Below are 5,282 nucleotides of genomic sequence, written 5' to 3'. Positions count from 1 at the left end.
GCCAACTGCCAACCGACTCCAGGAGAGGATCAGAGCCATTGTCCGAAAGGCGGTGGACACCTGGTGGCATCCCCAGGCCGGCCGGCCTAGGGGAGGCCAGTCGGCCCCACATGGATGCCCCTCAAGCTGGGGTTTGGCGTGGAAGTTAAGCACAATGGTATTACCTGCTTTCAACCGACGCTACCTGCAGTAACCGCCAGAACCAACCTTGGGAGGGCTATAAATAGAAGCACCATCCATCACTCAAGACACACACCATTGGAGCTCTTCTCTTTCACTTGTACTATCTAGAATAGGTTAGTAGCTTGGGAGTTAGAGTCGAGTCGAGCTTGCTCGGGATTCCGGAGTTGTCGGAAGTTTGGTATTGCTCTTGTATCTTTCTTTTGACTTTATTAATATAATTTATCTTCTTTACTTTTCTGAGTCTGCTTTACTTTCCGTAGTCTTTTATTTACTCAAGTCTGAGGATTCAGCTTGAGCATGGAAGTTGTCCTTTAGCTTAGGCTAAGTTATCTCTCTTAGTGATCGGGAACTTATCTTACGGGTTTTCTCGCCCAGACTAGAGTATCTCAAGTTAGTGCTCTAGGTTGAGGGGGATTTCTCTCGAAAGCCTCGAGAGAAATCCTAACACCGAGTGCAGACGTGGTGTCTGATCTTAGTGTTAGCTAGAAAGTGTGTTCCACCCCACAGAACCATTGTGGTAGTCGGTAGGTGGTGACAGCCCTATCCGTCCTTTGTAGTCCATCACGTTTGGGTGTTTTCATAGCAGTAGTGCAGGTTGCCGTTGGACTCCCCTCTCAACCCTTTCTAAAGTCCTTCCTCTTCCAGACGCCGAAGTAAGCTCTGCTTTCCCGAGAACTTGTTAGGTGTTTAGTCTGATCTAGAGAGGCTAGCTCGATAGTTCAGAAGTGTATCAGGTGTCTTATCTCGCTTGTTGTCCTCCCGGCTACTACCTCTCTAAGGATTAGAATCTCCGTGTGTCACTTGGTCATTGCCTGGCCATTTATCTCACTTACTTATCTGGCTTACCCCCGTCTAGTTAGTCAGTCGATCAAGCTAGTACGGTTATCATTCGGTTTACGATACTCTTTACCATAGTGCTTCCCTGAGGAAAAATACGATACCCTGGAATACTCCAAGGTGAAGTGCTATAGTGGTGATTCTGTGTGCTTGCAGAATATCTATTCTGATCAGGCATAAGAAACGCCAACACTTACTACGGCTGGAAGGGGTTGAAACCCGTCCAGCGGCAGTATGCCCTCCACTCCTCCTATCGCTGCAACTGTAACTGCTCCATGTCGTGGATCCTTTCGCCAGTGTGACGCTGCCATGCTTGGGTATTGTCAATGTGTTGGTTCAGCATCTCTTGTATGTTGCCACCCTGCACCCGTAGTTCTCCTAGCTGCTGGGTCATGGCGCCGAAACCTCGGGACGAAGACGTCCGTTTGATGAGGTTCGGGGCTCCACCGGAGCTGGAAACTGGTGGACCGGTGGCCTGGTGCCTGCCGTGTCCATTCCTCAGTGCTGGCGCTGTGCCATGAAGAACCACCGGCCTCATGCTGATATGAGTGATGTGGCTGCTGAGGCGGTGCTGTCGGCTCTGCCTCCCTTCTGGTCCTGCTTCTTGCAATCCTGCCAGGCAAACCAGAAGATCTATGCCTACGATCCCCTTCTCGTGGAACGAGAGGGATGGTTAGCGAATGGAAATTATACAAATGGAACTCTGTATTGGGTAGCGGAATCTCATTTGTATAGCCCAAGTAAAAGAAAATCAAAGAGTCATTCGGGCCTTTCTTGAGTGTGTGACCTTGGATCAGATATGCCTCGTGGATATACGTACGGTCGCCCTCAATGAAAGGAATAGAATTCCGTTCTAAGGCACCGTACGTGTAGCAATGCTAGTAATCAAAGAAGTGCACTCAATAGGACCCGTTATCTTGAAATTTGAAAGCCATTGCCTAACCAAAGCTTGCGTGGGGGAGATTTTGATCTTGTTGACCATGGCATAAAGAATGAACAACTCATCGTTGCGCACGGGTCGAACATCATCTCTTGGAAAGAGAGTGATGGTCAACCACTTGTGCATCAACTGAAGAGTTGGATTATGAATATCACCGCACCGAGGTGCGAACTTGCCATGGACAACTTGACCTAAAATCCGGCCCAAAATTCATGACGATTAAAACCGCGGCAAGTTTGGTCGAGAGAAATCGGCCAGCGTTTGTTGAAATCGAGGTGGCCGGCAAAAGTTTTCCAAGAAAGCAAATATTCTTCCCCGAAAAGTCGAAAATAAACCTCGTTTTCCACCTCCTGGAGGGTGCAAAGAAATTGGATGGTGAGGAGTCGAGAACCATACTCCTCAACGGGAACAAAATTATCCCATCCGATTTCATGCCAAACGGTAGAGAAGTCTTCGTACATACCTGTTTTGATGAGGAGGTCCGGATCGAATGCTCGGGTGTGGATGAAGCTTCTGTTCTTGAGGATGGCGTAGCCTTGTCATTCATGATTGTCTCACAAGTCGAGGTATGGTGCATCTTCCGCATCAATCTCTATCATCTCGGCTTGTGGTTCGGCTTGCATCTCTTCGTATTGTTCTTCATCCTCATAATCCATCATGCTTGGTGTATGCGTAGGTTCGGGTGTGTACGAGCTTGAGCCACCCCGAGAATGGGATGAACTTCCACCCGTCATCTTCTTGAATGTGCCGGAAACCTTCTGCCCTATGGCTTTCATGATGGAACTAAAACACGTGCAACTCGAAACAGGTTACGTTAGTGAAACCAAAATTAATGTTCATACCCGTGAGTTGCTTCTCCTTTCTTGCAGCAAAGAATTTAGAGAGAGAGGTCTCTTGAATTCAAATCTTGAGCAAAAATCCAATGAAAACCCGAGAGCAAAGTTTGAGAGAGTTTGAGAGAGAGTGAATGAGAGTTGAGTGTGAGAGCTCAACACCCACCCTTCGGCCTCTATTTAAAGAGAGAATGCCCGGGTACAACGGCTAGGAACTGAACACAATTATCACTAGCCGTTGGAAAAAGATGGCAGAGAGCCATTGCCAGGTGGGGTCGGCCGACCCTAGGGTTCGGTCTGCCCCCTCTGTGGGCCCACTGGCTGATAGCCAGGGCCCAGGGGCTCTCTAACGGCTATAAGTTTTGAAATTTTGGATGCCCGGCCAAACTTTGCTTCGAAAGATGTTCAAAATTATTTTCCAAAGGATTTTCATGCTCGGAAATATTTTTGGATTTTTGTGAAAGAAAGAAAAAGTGCCAGAAAAGTTTCTAGCATGCAAGAGTGTTTTGAAAATTCAGATATGCAGTGGGAAAAATCAAAAAAGTTGAGAAAAGAAAAAATGGTGGAAAGCAAATATGAGATACGTACCGATTTACCTTCGGCAAGGGCTCGTTGTTTTGAGTCTGACGAGCGGGACCTTTCTCCTGCTGTTATTACCACTGCTCGGCTTATCCTAGAGAATTGGACAAGGACGAGCTTGCAACCTTACCCCACACCTTCTTTGCACGTCTTTTCTTTGATCTTGTGGTCGTACGTTCTTCTGGCTGGGGTTCTGGTGCACCCCAGAGTAGACTTCCGTCGTGAGCCTGCTGGATCACAAACTTTTGCTCCTTCCTGTAGAGGAATTTAAAGAATATGTTGTCGACCTCGATGCAGAGTTGGACTTCTCCAGATCCGACATCGATCCTAGCCTTCACACTGTTCAGGAAGGGGTGTCCGAGAATAAGATCTAGACCCAAGTCCCCCTCCATGTTGAGGACGACAAAGTCGGTGAGGTTGAAGCAGTTTTGGACTCGTACGTAGATGTTTTCGACTATCCCTTCGGGATGTCAAACTATAGAATCTGTAAGCTGTACGAACACACGGGTCTGGGAAAGAGTAGGATACTATAATTCTTCAAAGATTACCTTGGGCATGATGTTTATGCATGACCCAAGGTCGCAGGGGGCCCGTTCAAAATATTGATCAAAGATGAAACAGCTAATCATGGGCACCCCTGGATCTCCATGAAGTTTTGCTGTCAGCCCGCCCCATGCATTCATCCTTGGGTGCGTGGCTCTTCCTGCATGGTTAGTTCGAGAAGTCTGCCGGGGAAGGTTGCCCCACCCGGTAGACACCATATTTGCAGTTTCAACGGGAGATTTGAGTTGCCCCGGAATTTTCCCGGACTCAGAGACAGGAACAGCAGCAGCGATTTGAGCCAGTTGAGTTTCTATCATTTTGTTAAAACTTAGTTTGTTTTTATGAGCAGAAGAAAGAGTTTCAACTTTAGCATGTATGCTTTCTAAAATTTTATCGTTGGCAGCAAGCTTCTTGTTTAACGATTTATTGATTTTAGCTTGGCCAAAGATTAAGTCTCTCATGGAGGGTTGGTTCGAATTGAAATTTGAGTTATAGTTGTTACCTCCTCCTTGGAATGGTGGGCGTGATTGACCCCACCCCTGGCCTCCTTGTGGACGGAACCCGGTGTTGTTGATGTAGGCTGCGTCTTCTCGGGTCTCGGGGCATTCATTCCCCGATTGTCCACAGTCACCACAAACTTCGCACGTAAAGTATGAGTTCATAGCATGGACGGGAAGAAGCATCTGTTGCTGGTTCCCTTCATCAAGCTTTTTCATTAGGAGGTCCAGCTTGGCGGCGAGCATGTCCGTATCCTTGACGGTATGCATTCCGCGCTTGGTTCTAGGCTGGGAACGCTCCTCGTTCCAGCCCTGGTTGGAGACCATCTTTTCAATCAAGGCCGTAGCCTTGGCAATTGTAAGCTCGAGATAGGCTCCTCCAGCAGCAGCATCAAGGTGGGCTCTGGATGTTGTCATTAGCCCATTGTAGAAGCTTTGGAGTACGAGCCACTCGTCCATCCCATGATGAGGACAGGCGAGTATGTATTCTTGGAGTCTCCCAAACTTCTGGGATGGATTCCATCCCTGTCTGCTGGAAACTTGAAATACTTCTGTGTAGGGCATTTGTTTTGCCCAACGGAAATAATTTGGCGAGGAACGCCGTGGAACATTTGTCCCATGTGATGACAACTTCCTTGTTCTAATAAAACCATTGTTCCGCCTTCCCCAAGAGGGAGAAAGGAAATAGGCGGAGCTTGATGGCGTCAGTTGTAACGCCCCGTATGGTTATAGTCTTGTAAAGCTCCAGGAAATTCTGGAGATGGGCTTTAGCGTCCTCATTCGGCTTGCCACAGAATGGGCTAGCCGGCACCATATTTATGACGCTAGACTTCAGCTCAAAGTTCACGTCCCCAACATCAATGTTGGGTC

General features: G+C 47.8%; 1 non-coding gene across 1 annotated transcript; it reads left to right on the top strand.

The window, feature by feature from the left end:
• Positions 1-4,869: 4,869 nt before the first annotated feature.
• Positions 4,870-4,974, top strand: LOC120693629. Its single transcript, XR_005683087.1, has one exon. It is a non-coding gene; the product is annotated as a small nucleolar RNA R71 (small nucleolar RNA).
• The last annotated feature ends 308 nt before the right edge of the window (positions 4,975-5,282 follow it).

Source organism: Panicum virgatum, chromosome 9N (genome assembly GCF_016808335.1).
Source record: "Panicum virgatum strain AP13 chromosome 9N, P.virgatum_v5, whole genome shotgun sequence".
Lineage (NCBI taxonomy): Eukaryota > Viridiplantae > Streptophyta > Magnoliopsida > Poales > Poaceae > Panicum > Panicum virgatum.
Note: the sequence above shows the minus strand (reverse complement) of the source record. Positions and strands in the feature narration are given on the sequence as shown.